A 12,769-nucleotide genomic window follows, 5' to 3' on the forward strand; every position below is an offset into this window, starting at 1 on the left:
AAAAGATTCTGTACTATTCTTTGCCACATTAGTGGTCATATGTTAAATAATGACTATAGATGACTATTGGTTAGAAAGTTTGTTGATATCTATTGAGTTTTAAAGTAGCAACATGTAGAATAAAGGCACAGGACTGGGGAGCAAATTGAACTGAATGAAATCTACTGACCAGCATTTGGAGATCAAGTTAAAAAAATTATATAATTCTTGATTCTATGAATTATATTGCCTATGTTATTGGTCTGTTGCACCTGAATACAGTAAATCAGTGTTTATGTAATCATTCACAATAATTTCTGTACACATTTAACATAACCAACAGTGCTTTCCATTTTAGGTATGTCATATATACCCCTAATGAAGTATGAATGAATCACAGGCCCTTAATTACCATTTTTGTGGCGTTCATTATTATTACTTTTGTATATTATACAGCAATATTGATACAGATAAGTCAGAACAAACATTTTACTTACAGCCAAAAACCATCACCAGCAATTTTCTGCTCATGCAAAACATCAAAGATTTACATTGTCTCAGCCATTTTGCTACTGAAATACTCATTCATGCCTTTGCTACCTCTAGACTCAACTATTCCAATGCTTTCATCATTGATCTCCCCATTCTGTTCTCTGTAAACTTCATATCATTCAAAACTCTGCCACCCACATCTTAGATCAAAGCAAATCCCATTCCCATATCATTCTTGGGCTCGCTGACCTACATTAGTTCCTGAACAAGCAACGTCACAGTTTAAAATTCACATCCCCATTTTCAAATCCCTATATGTTCTCACTTTTGCCTACCCCTGTAATATTGTCTGACCTTAAACCTTCTGGTTACGCTTCTTAAGAGCATTTACGCTTTTTGAGCATTCCCAATTATAATTGCTCTGGATTAGTGCCCATGCCTTCAGTTCACTTAGCCTCAAGCTGTGGAATTTCTGGAATTTCTTCCCTACAACTCTCCATCTCACTTTTGTTCCTTAAGCATGAATTTCTAATAGCACAAAGAAGTTTCAAGGTCAAGCCGGCCAGATGAGTCTGCAAGCCTAACCAAGAAACTTATTATCATCCTCTACAAGTATGACTAAGTTGACATTCTCTCCTTCTTCTTGCAGCTTCAGAGGTGGCTGCCCTCTACTGGTGGGCTGATGAAGTTGCGAACATCCAGCTTTCTGATTGGTTCCTATACCCAATTGGACAGTGGCCCTAGAAGTAATTTGTTTATTTGACACCACCAAGAAAATACTATTCCACAGCTCCGTTAAGCCACGGTATGGGGTCACGGACAGCTTTCAGTCCTAGAGGGATGACTCACCAATCAAAAATATTTAGCCCATTATTTTCAAGTCATGCTAACTTAAATTTGTGTCAGTTTATGGCTAAATTTAGTGGCATTACTCTGATCATAGATCTACGGCATATTTTCTATTTGCATACAGTTCACTCACGTATGTGAAAGCTCATCTTTATTTTAAGTGCTGCTTCAGAAAGGATAGTTGGCTCAATATAAATTTTTTAAAGACTTGCGCAATTTCTGGGATGGGGTCCAACAGACACTTTATTCATGTATTTTTATTCAGCATGTAGCATCACTCAGGTTTATGGAAAAAGAGCAGGGGAATGGACCTAATTAGATAGCACTCTGAAAGAGCCAGCACACGCAGAATGGGCCATTTGGTCTCTTTCTGTGCTGTAACATTAATGATTATAAAGCATTCCTTAAAACCTCTCTCATTGACCAAGCTTTTGATCACCTGACCTAATACTTAGGGGCTTGCCATCAATCATTGCTTTACTCTGTTCCTGCAGGTTGTCTTTGGAGATTTTGTGGCATTGTAGGCATTATGTAAATATAAGTTATTGATGTTGCTTATCTCAGAAAAAAATGTTTGATCAGGTTCTGAAATTTGCCACAAAAATATAAACGTTATTTTTGAAGCTACTGAAACATATAAATCTGTTGAGATATTTTGGCAAGAGATGCATAATTGCCTTCAGATGTTTTAATTTAAAAAAAAAACCAGACTAAACATCTTGTTCCAGTTCTTGCACAATTCGAAATTGGACCGTGGAATTCAATTTGCATTTATATAACACCTCAGACATGGAAAAAGCTCCCTGTTTTCTATTGATTTAATAGCAAATTGAGTCTACATTCAACATGGCATTTGAAAGAAAGCAGCTGTAATGATGCAGCAGTCCCTCAAAATTGAACAGCAAGCCTTAACTCTGTACATCAGATTCTGCAGTCAGTTTAAGCTTACAGCCTTCTGACCTGTACATAAGTCACATCCACTGAGATAACCTGATATTCATTTTAGAGAATGGGTGAACCAATTTTACCAACAGCATGGAGTCATAGAGATGCACAGGACTGAAACAGACCCTCTGGTCCAACTCATCCATGCCGACCAGATATCCTAAATTAATCTAGTCCCATTTGCCAGCCTTTGGCCCACATCCCTGTAAACCCTTCAATGAGTTTGTGGAATTTCTAATAAACGGTGAAATATATACTGACAGTTTTGAAGAAAATTACCAATTCCAAATTGAGTACAAAAAGGATATCTTGTCTCTGTGACCATGTTGCCTCTTTTTGGTATCGCTTTTGGTTAAAACATTTCATCTCAATTACGATGTACAATAAAACCCATTTGTGGGAGTCACACAAAAAGTTTGCATTCTGTTAAATTAAACATGTAAGAAAGCCTTGCCATTCTAGAAGTAACGCAAAGCAATTAAAAGTATATTAAACACTGTACAGTTTTTAATCAATTTATGTCAAAACATGATGTAATCGAAAGAAAAAGCTACAAATGCTGGCTCATTATGATGGAATTACACAATTTTATAGCAGCATATTGCGAAATTAATCAGGAAAACTTATAGAAATTTGAAATACATTAATGCTAATGGAGAAATCATTTACAACAACGTCACATCTTTCTGGAAACAGGCATTGCTACATGAAAGTAAAACAACATTACAAATTAGAAATGCATGCCAGCTACATTTTATAAATCATAAGCCATGGGTATGACAAGCTCACTGTTGGAGCTTAAATTACTTCCGGTAGGCTCAACCTTCACACCTGTCTGCCATAAGCAACGTTGACAGATCAGTTTACCACAAACTATGGAATGCAATCACAGCAGAAATAAATCAGAAAGAAATGAAACCCAAATGAGACTGTGAATCCACCAAGACCTTTCTAACATCAAATCCACCTCTTATAAATATACTGTTTAAAAATACTTTGGCATATGGTAAATTTCCTTCCAGTCGAGATTAAAAATCCAAGGGGTTTCAAGAAGAACTGCATAGTTCAATCTGATTCAAGTTTGGAGATATGCTAATTAATTATTTCACTTCACGACCTGACAGCATTCACCCAGTGGAGAATACAGTATGAGAGATATTTCACTGAGCACATCCTGAAGTAACACTTACATTGGAACAGCAAACAATTGAGAAAACAGTTATGAAGCTGTTGCTAATTTCGAGGTACTTAGAAATAATCAGGTTTTGTTTCTGTCAAAATGGATAAAGGCAGCCATCTGTCAAAAATGCAGAGACAGCTGCAAGGTGGGCTGCGAGCACATTCTACCATTGTCACGGAAACAGACTGGGAAATAAAGTCTGCATCAGCTACGTAATCATACAGAAGGCTTGTGACGAGTGTAACTTGTGCTGAGTACTTCTATAGCACAAATTTATTTCTGAAAAGAGACGCACGTTGCTGAAGCATTCATCTTGTGCTCATCACGGCAAATGCAAGATTGCCAAATTTCAAATGATCACAGTAATTTATGCTTCAAGTAAAAAGGGTACTAGTTTATTGGCAAGTTTACTCAAATTGGGTGCATTGTTGCTATGGAAAATGCAATGGCTCCCCATGCTCCTAGTTATGTCAAAAAATGTCCAACGTTTGAACATATCCCTTTAGGCTGCAGGGAACAGATACCTCATTTGAATGTATGCCACTTTTAGCAAGCACAAATGAGCCATGTTACAAGCACACTGATTATCTTACGTCATTGCTGCTTTTAATGACACAACCATTAATGGCAGAGTCTTCTGTAGCCAAGACCCGAAGCTCTAGGAACCCCTTCCTACAACTCCCTACCTCAATTTCTTCCTCAAATACATTCTTAAATGTGCCTTGTGAGACTTTGTGTCATATATTGTTTCATAATGTTTATGTAAAAAGCCCAGATGTCCTCCTATTTCAAGAACCGCAAACTTTCCCCTCTGATGATCAAAAACCGTATTTCTTGCGTTTCCCACACCTTAACCCTCAAACCTCCTGCCCCACCAACATAAATAAAGACAGAATCCTCTGGTCCTCACCTGTCACCTACCAGTCTCCACATCCCATCCAGCATATTACTCTCCGCCAATTCCGCCTCCTACAGTCTGACCCCAAGGTCAAAGAGATATTTTCCTCACCACCCCTACCTGCATTTTATAGGGGCCGCTCACTCCGCGACTCCATCATCCACTCCACACTCCTCACTAACCCCACCAGCCCCCGACACCTTTCCCTGCAACAGCAGGAAGTGCTACACCTGCCCCGATACCGCCTCCCCTCACCCCCATTCAAAGCACCAAACAAACCTTTCACCTCAGACGGGTTCACCTGTACATCCTCCAACCTGGTCTACTGTACCTGTTGTGGCCTCCTCTACATCGGTGAGACCAAATGCAGACTCAGGCACCGCTTCATGGAGCATCTAGGCTTTGTATGCAACAAATTCCCGGTTGTGAACCGTTTTAATTCCCCCTCCCTCTCCCTGGGTGACATGTCCATCCTGGGCCTCCTCCAGTGTCTCAATGACATACTGGAGGAGCAAAACCTCATATTCCAATTTGGGAGCTACAGCCTGATTGCCTAAACTTGGAATTCACCAGTTTTAAAATCCCCCATGAACAACCTTCCCTCTCATCCCTGCCTTCTTGACCTGACACAACCTGTCCATCTTCTCTCCTACCTGTCCACCCCGTCCACCCCACTGACCAATCCCCACCATTTCGCACCTGCATTCACCTATTACCAAGCCAACTACCTTCCCCAACCTCACCCTTCCTTTCTCTATTTATTTCTGCGCTACCTTCCCCCTCTCCAGTTCTGAAGAAGGGTCCTGATCGGAAACGTCAACTTTCCTGCTCCTCTGACGCTGCCTGGGCTGCTGTGTTCATCCAGCTCGTGCTGTATTGTCTCTGACTCCAGCATTGGCAGTTCCTACTATCTCTAGTCTTGGAATTTTTATCGCTTTAAAAGTAGATTTAGATTCTGCTTATTGTAACAGAGAGGATTCACAAAGGTGTCGTATTAAATGCATATTTGAGCTTTCCACTGATATTTGCTAAAGTACCACATACTAGGTTCCTTTAAAAAAAATTGACATTAAATAGATGATAGTAACTTGAATACAAAATCAACTGGTTTATAGGTAGACATAGCAAGAGTGAAATTTTATCCAGATTGGAGGAAAGCATCTACTGGGGTCCCCCAGGGACCAGTATTCAAATCAGGAATTGTTTGTTTCTTATAAATGCCTTGGACTTGATAGGTGGGAGAGAAGATGGATAGATTGTGTCAGGTCAAGGAGGCAGGGATGAGAGGGAGGTTTGGTCATGGAAGATTTTAAAATTTGGGATGTCGGCACTGAAGAACAGATCACAAAAGAATTCACAAAAAAACTCAAATGGGAGAAAAAAATGCAAATCCTTACCTCGCAAATTTAAACAATCTCAAAAGCTTCAACATGCATGTAGTAGTTCCAGAATGTTAATAAACTATAAACTACTTCAAAATAATCAAGGTAGTCTCAGACACCAAGGGACTGATTTTTCACTTATTTCTGTCAGTTCTGAATAGCTTAGAAATGGTGATAAACTCACTGAAAGAACAGTGTGGATAATGTGGTATTTCATTGGCCTGTTTTTGATTTGTTCTCACGATTGTTGGTAAAGTCAGTAATTATTGCCCCTCGCTAAATGGCGATGGTGGGGTCTCTCCTATTTCGAAGTGATGTGGGTACACCCTCTGTATGATTGGTGATGGTGGGAACTGGGTGGTAGTTTCAGAGCCCATTGATAGTGAAGGAGGAACACTATCACTCCAAGCCAGGATAGTGTCTGACTTGGATGCAATCTTACATTTCACACCAAGCACTAAGCCTTAAGAGACCTTGCTATAAATAGTATTCTAGTTACAAAATACTTGCTGGCCTTAACCCTTTGTTTCCAGCCTCTAAGCCATTTTTGAATCCAATTTGCCCCTTTCCCTTAGATCCTACATACATGTTCTCCTCCACAATAGAACATTGCTGACAACAGGTCTGCATCTCAAGGTATTCTTACAATGTTTTCTGAATGACAATTATGCAACAAAATAGGTAAGCAGAACCATTTTAAAAAATCTGGGGAAACTTCAGGTGATCTTCTCCATTTTGAAGATTTGGTCACAATTTTAAAAATGTTATCATGAATTTCAATTGAAAATTGGTGAAAACTAAATTTGGGATCATATTTCTACTCAGTAATAAATGTGTGGCATGGCATGCCAAGCGACAGTATAGCTAAAAATATTACTCCTGGGCAAATTATAAATGAGTTCATGATGGGAGAGTTTGTGAATGCTGCAACAAAACAATGTACCCCAGATCTCTTGTGTTATTAAATCCATTCAACAATAGCTGTTACTTACAAGCAGATGTACAGGCACTGAAAATAAAAGTATCTGAAATTCCATGAAGGATTTTCTTTTTTGTTTCTGATTTTTCTAAACAAAGGCCCGTTCTTGGTGACTATTTGTTGAACCAAGTCTTGTGCTGTATTTTTTTTTCAAACTGTGGCCATGGTGAGGAGTCATGCCAATGTAATTCTGAGTAATATAAAAGTATATTCGCTTAAACATCTCATGCTATTTTAATTTTACCAATTTTAAACAACATTTTGCGCGCTATGGATATTCAACAAAAACCTGTGAGAGAATTTGAATTTTTCATCTCCATTAGAAAATCAAATTTGTAAACAACATAGCCTGGACTTCTGTGAGCACAAAGGGAGCTCCCAGTTTAGCCAGAATGGTGCTAGCATCCAGATTCTGGCTGTAACTCCCTCAAACCCAGCAGAGGAGAATGGGTGTGCTGGTTGTAGCTAATACACCCATGCAAACAGATGCAAATTTTGTCAGTGGGATGTGCAAAACATGACTTAAAGTCATTAGGCACATGAACAAAACATGGGGATAGGTTGGCAGGTGGATGGCAGCAACAGCTGCCATATGAGTGAGAGCTGCAGATGCTTGGAGAGAACGGGTACCAACTGGATGTAGGTTACAGATATCAGATGAATGTGGGGAGAATAGGTTACCAGGCAAGTGGGGCTAATCGATGGCAGATGATTGGTAGGAAGTTTCACTGTGCCCTTCTAAAATGTTAATATATATTTTTGGACAAATCCTGTGTCCCTTTTGGGAGAGGTCAGCTACCCTTTGGGATCCTTATAATTAGACACAATGTGCGTAAATAGTGTTAGTGGGAACTACCAAGCAGTCAAGCAAAAATATTGCAGTTGAAGAAAAAGCTTTTAATTTCACTAAACTGTTTGTTGACTGAAGCCTGAGAATATCATTATAGAATCAATGCTGTATCACCAGTTCCACAACCTATGACTCTTAGTGTTGTGGTGCTCATATGTTGAGCGTTTCATGGCTCCAAGTCTTTATGTGGGGCTATGAATATAAATGGTTCTAAGAGATTAAGTGCTTGAAATAAATGTTTGTTTCTGAAAGGGATTAAGCACTTTATGGAATTTAAGTGTATTGAATGGGCTTTTTTTAATCAATGTGAGCTTTTCTTCAAATCATGAACTCATCAATAGGCACTTACAACTTTATTTTATTTTACAGCTGGTGGAGTCTGCCCATGGTATATACTGAGTGAGTGGTATCGAGGATATAAGGGGTAATAGGTGGGGTCACATGTTGGGACAATGTTGGCATTTGGGCTTTAAAGGCAATGGCGGGGCAGAGGAGGATTTCCTTGTGGAAGGAATATGGACGATGGGATTGGGCAGAGAGGTGTAAGTTGGAACAGAGTGCATGCAGGGTGCTTGCTCAGAGGTACATGAGATGGCACAATGTGACATGGATGTATTACGTTAGGTTTCATCACCTACTCCCGTTCCCAAAATACTGGCAAACATTTCTCTCAAACAAAAATGTCACAGCACAGATTGGACAAACATGGACTAGCTGTGTCACCAATATGAATTGTTCTTACCACTGTCCTCCAATGTTAAAAATGCTACTATGTATTAGCTTAGAATAAGGAGGGGAGGGGAGGGACTTGGATGGGTACAAGGCAGACATGAGGAATGTGTGCTCTCCCCCAATGTATCTTGTTTATGAGAAGCAAGGAGGAAATTTAGTCCTTGCTAAAATGGGCAGAGAGCTTCTCAGCAAAAATGGACATGGGTTTGGTAGGTGTTCCAATATCATCCTGTTGACAAATTTCAGCAGCGCATCTTGTAGGTGCAAAAATATAGAACAGTACAGCACAGTACAGGCCCTTTGCCCCATAATTTTGTGCCAACCTATTATCCTACTAAGATCAACTAACCTGCAAACCCTACATTATACTATCATCCATGTGCATATCCAAGAGTTGCTACATGTCCCTAATTTATCTGATACTATTACCACTGCTGGCAGTGCATTCCATGCACCCACCACTCTCTGTGGGAAGAACCTACCTCTGACATCTCCCCATACCTTCCTCCAGTCACCTTAAAATTATGTCCCCTTGTAGCAGTCATTTCCACCCTGTGAAAAAGTCTCTGACTATCCACTCTATTTATGCCTCGCATTATCGTGTACACTTCTGTCAAGTCACCTCTCATCCTTCTTCTCTCCAATGAAAAGAGCCCTAGCTCCCTCAAGCTTTCCTCACAAGACCTGCCCTCCGGTTCAGGCAGCATCCTAGTAAATCTCCCCTGCACCCTCTCTAAAGCTTCCTTATCTTTCCTATAATGAGGCGACCAGAACTGAACACAATATTCCAAGTGTGGTCTAACCAGAGTTTTATAGAACTGCAGCATAACCTCGCGGCTCTTAAACTCAATCCCCCTGCCAATGAAAGCCAACACACCATATGCCTTCTGTACAACCCTGTCAACTTGGGTGGCAACTTTGAGGGATCTATGGACGTGGACCACAAGATCCCTCTGTTCCTCCACACTGCCGAGAATCCTGCCATTAAACCCTGTATTCTGCATTTAAATTTGACCTTCCAAAATGAATCACTTCACACTTTTCTGGGTTGAATTCCATCTGCCACTTCTTTGTCCTGCTCTGTATCCTGTCAATGTCCCATTGCAACCAACAACAGCTCTCCACGCTGTCCATAATTCCACCAACCTTTGTGTCATCGGCAAACTTACTAACCCACCTTTCCACTTCCACATCCAAGTCATTTATAATGATCACAAAGAGCAGAGGTCCCAGAAAATATCCCTGCGGAACACCACTGATCACCAAGCTCCAGGCTGAATGCTTTCCATCTACTACCACCCTTCATCGTCTATTGGACAGCCAATTCTGTATCCATACAGCCGAATTTCCCTGAATCCCGTGATTCCTTACTTTCTGAATGAACTTACAATGGGGAACCTTATCGAATGCTTTGTTAAAATCCATATCCACCACATCCAAAGCTCTACTTTCATCAATATGTTTTGTCACATTGTCAAAGAATTCACTCAGGTTTGTGAGGCATGACCTGTCCCTCAGAAAGACATGCTGACTATTTCTAATCAAGCTGCTCTTTCCCAAATAATCATAAATACCATCTCTCAGAATCCTCCCCAATAATTTGCCCACCACAGAGGAAAGACTGACTGGTCTGTAATTCCCAGGATTATCCCTATGTCTTTTCTTGAACAAGGGAATGACATTTGCCACCCTCCAATCTTCTGGCACTACTCCAGTGGCCAAAAGGGCAGCAATCTCTTCCCTCATTTCCCGTAGTAACCTTGTGTATATCCCGTCTGGCCCAGAGGAGTTATCTGTTTTGCAAACTTTCTAGCACATCGTCCTTCCAAACATCAACCTGTTCGAGCATATCTGCCTATTTCATGTTGTCTTCACAAACGATAAGGTCCCTCTCACTGGTGAATACTGAAGCAAAGTATTCATTAAGGTCCACCCCCATCCCCTCTGACTCCGCGCACAAGTTCCCTCCACTATCCCTGACTGGCCCTACCCTCACTCCAGCCATCCTCTTGTTCCTCACATAAGTATAGAAAGCCGTGGGGTTTTCCTTGATCCTACCCGCAAAGGCTTTTCCATACCCCCTTCTAGCTCTCCTTAGTCCATTCTTCAGTTCATTCCTGGCTACCTTGTAGCCCTCTAGAGCCCTGTCCGATCCTCGCTTCCTCAACCTTAAGTAAATTTCCTTCTTTCTCTTGACTAGATGTTCAACATGTCTTGTCGTCCAAATTTCCTTCATCTTGCCATCCCTTCCTTGCCTCAGTGAGACAAACCTGTCCAGGACCGCTGCTGCTGAGTATCAGACATGGAGGAAGTGAATGTTTGATGACACTGAGTCAATCAAGTGGATTGCTTTGTCCTGGATGGTGTCATGCTTCTTGAGTGTTGTTGGGGCTGCACTCAACTAGAGAAGTAGGGAGTATTCCATCACACTCCTGACTTGTTCCTTATAGATGCTGATGGGCTTTGGGGTACCATGAAGTTAGTACTCACTCCAGGATTAGTAGCCCTTGATTTGCTCTAGTAGCTATATATATTATATGATTAGTCCAGTTCAACTTCTGATGAATGGTAACTCCAGGACATGACAATGAGGAATTCAGCAATGATAATCTCATCAAATGTGAAAGGGATCAGCAGTCCAATGCTTGCAAATTAGATTTCATATTTGGCTAGTGCTTATGTGGTAAAAATGTGACATGTCACTTTTCAGCCCAAGCCTGGATACTACCCAGGTCTTGATATATTTGAACTTGGACTGCTTCAATCTCTGAGAAGCCATGAATGGTGCTGAACATTGTGTAATCACTGGCAAACATCCCCACTTCTGAAATTATGACGGAGGGTAGGCCATTGATGAAGCAGCTGAAGGTACTCTCATGTGGAACTCCTGCAGAGATGTCCTGGTGCTGAGATGACTGACTTCCAACAACCATAACCACTTTCTTTTGAGCTAAGACTCTGATCATCAGGCAGGACTTCAAAGTTAAGCTGAGTCCAAAGAGACCAAGGAGGTGGATGAACCCAGTGCAGGGAATTCTCAACCTCTCTGACCTGTGTGCCATTATAAGAAATAATGGGATTCTTCCCTTGACAAAGGTCCACAATACAGACAGTATTAATCTATCCTGGACTTGTGCTGACTTCTATCTCCTAATTTCCACAGGGAGTAGACCAAAAAGATATTGAAATTTGACACCCACTGTTTTTAAAGTTTAACTGCACATTTCACATTTAGAAACTGTCATAGTCCCTCTCTGATCCAATGATACTGGCAATCTATGTATTGTTTCAGATATACGCCAAAATAATGTCATAGATGATTGATATAAGCTGTATGGAATAAAGATTGTGGGATGAAGTGGTAATTATGATTTGAACTAAATATAGAACTTTCAAATTACTTCAATTAAAGTTCCCTTGAAGGTGTATATGCAGCAATCTGAATGCCCCTAACAAGGCGCATGCAATTTGGTGCCTTTAAGTTACAGAGTGCATGTGGCTATGCAAAAATAAAATTAAAGGGGCCATCCACTTAAATCATCTGCACTTTCAAAGCAAAGTTCGATAGAATTTTGAATTCACGAAACAAGAACTTGTTTAGGACTGAATTTGAATCTTCATCATTTTCAACTGTGAGGTGCAATGCGTGGCCATCTATGCATGAAATTGTGGAAGTTCATAAACTAATCATTAATACATCTGTGGCTCATCTCATCTATTTTTGAAGGATGATTCACAACCACAAGGAGAGGTAAAAAGGAGTAGTTTGGCTTCCACTTCCAACTAAAAGAAATCTGCAATACTTTTGCTGCAATAATTTAATGTTTAAGATAGCAGTAAATGATGTAAGGCAGTAAAAGATGAACAGCTACGATCATATTGAATAGTGGAATAGACTCAAAAGGCCGAATAGCCTAATCCTGTTCCTATTTTCTACATTTCTACGTGTTGTTCTAATTTAGCGCACCACAGCCACTTGTTTTTATGGCAGGCACTGCAGTCATTCAGATAAATCACGGGCGTGAGGTCCTCTATACTCTCTAAGGAGGATATGAAAGATCCTATTCCAGTCTATGAAGATGAATAGCGGAGTTCTTCTGATGTCCCATTCAACATTTATCCCTCAACATATTTGACCAAAAAACAGATTATAGTTATAATCTCATTGCTGTTTGTGTGCCATCGCTGTTTCTCCACATTTTAAGCAATAATTCAGCTTCAAAATATTTGGTTAACTGTCAGGTTGTTTGACATGTCTTGAGATCATGCAGAGTATTTATTTACAACATGATGTTCTTAAATAAAACAAAGCAAGTGGCATACAAGGGCAACTTGCATCAAATTGAATGTTCCTCACAGGTTAATAACTATCTATAAATTTGGAATAAAAAATTCATATCTGTATAGACCAAGCTTTGCAGTGTAGTCAATATCTGTATAGACCAAGCCTCCCAGTGTAGTCAATATCACGATGAAACAAACT

General features: G+C 40.3%; 1 protein-coding gene across 18 annotated transcripts in view; it reads right to left on the bottom strand.

Annotated features, from left to right (window-relative positions):
- The window catches only part of LOC125451860 (cAMP-regulated phosphoprotein 21-like), a 405,355-nt gene that overhangs the window by 195,238 nt on the left and 197,348 nt on the right, over positions 1-12,769 (bottom strand). The window contains exon 1 of one of the 18 annotated variants that reach the window (XM_048529532.2): positions 477-577. The exons of the other annotated variants lie outside the window; for them this stretch is intronic. The gene's annotated coding sequence lies outside the window, so the exon portion shown is untranslated. Of the gene's footprint in view, positions 1-476; positions 578-12,769 lie in introns of those variants that run through there. 18 annotated transcript variants of the gene reach the window in all.

Source organism: Stegostoma tigrinum, chromosome 5 (assembly GCF_030684315.1).
Source record: "Stegostoma tigrinum isolate sSteTig4 chromosome 5, sSteTig4.hap1, whole genome shotgun sequence".
Taxonomy (NCBI): domain Eukaryota; kingdom Metazoa; phylum Chordata; class Chondrichthyes; order Orectolobiformes; family Stegostomatidae; genus Stegostoma; species Stegostoma tigrinum.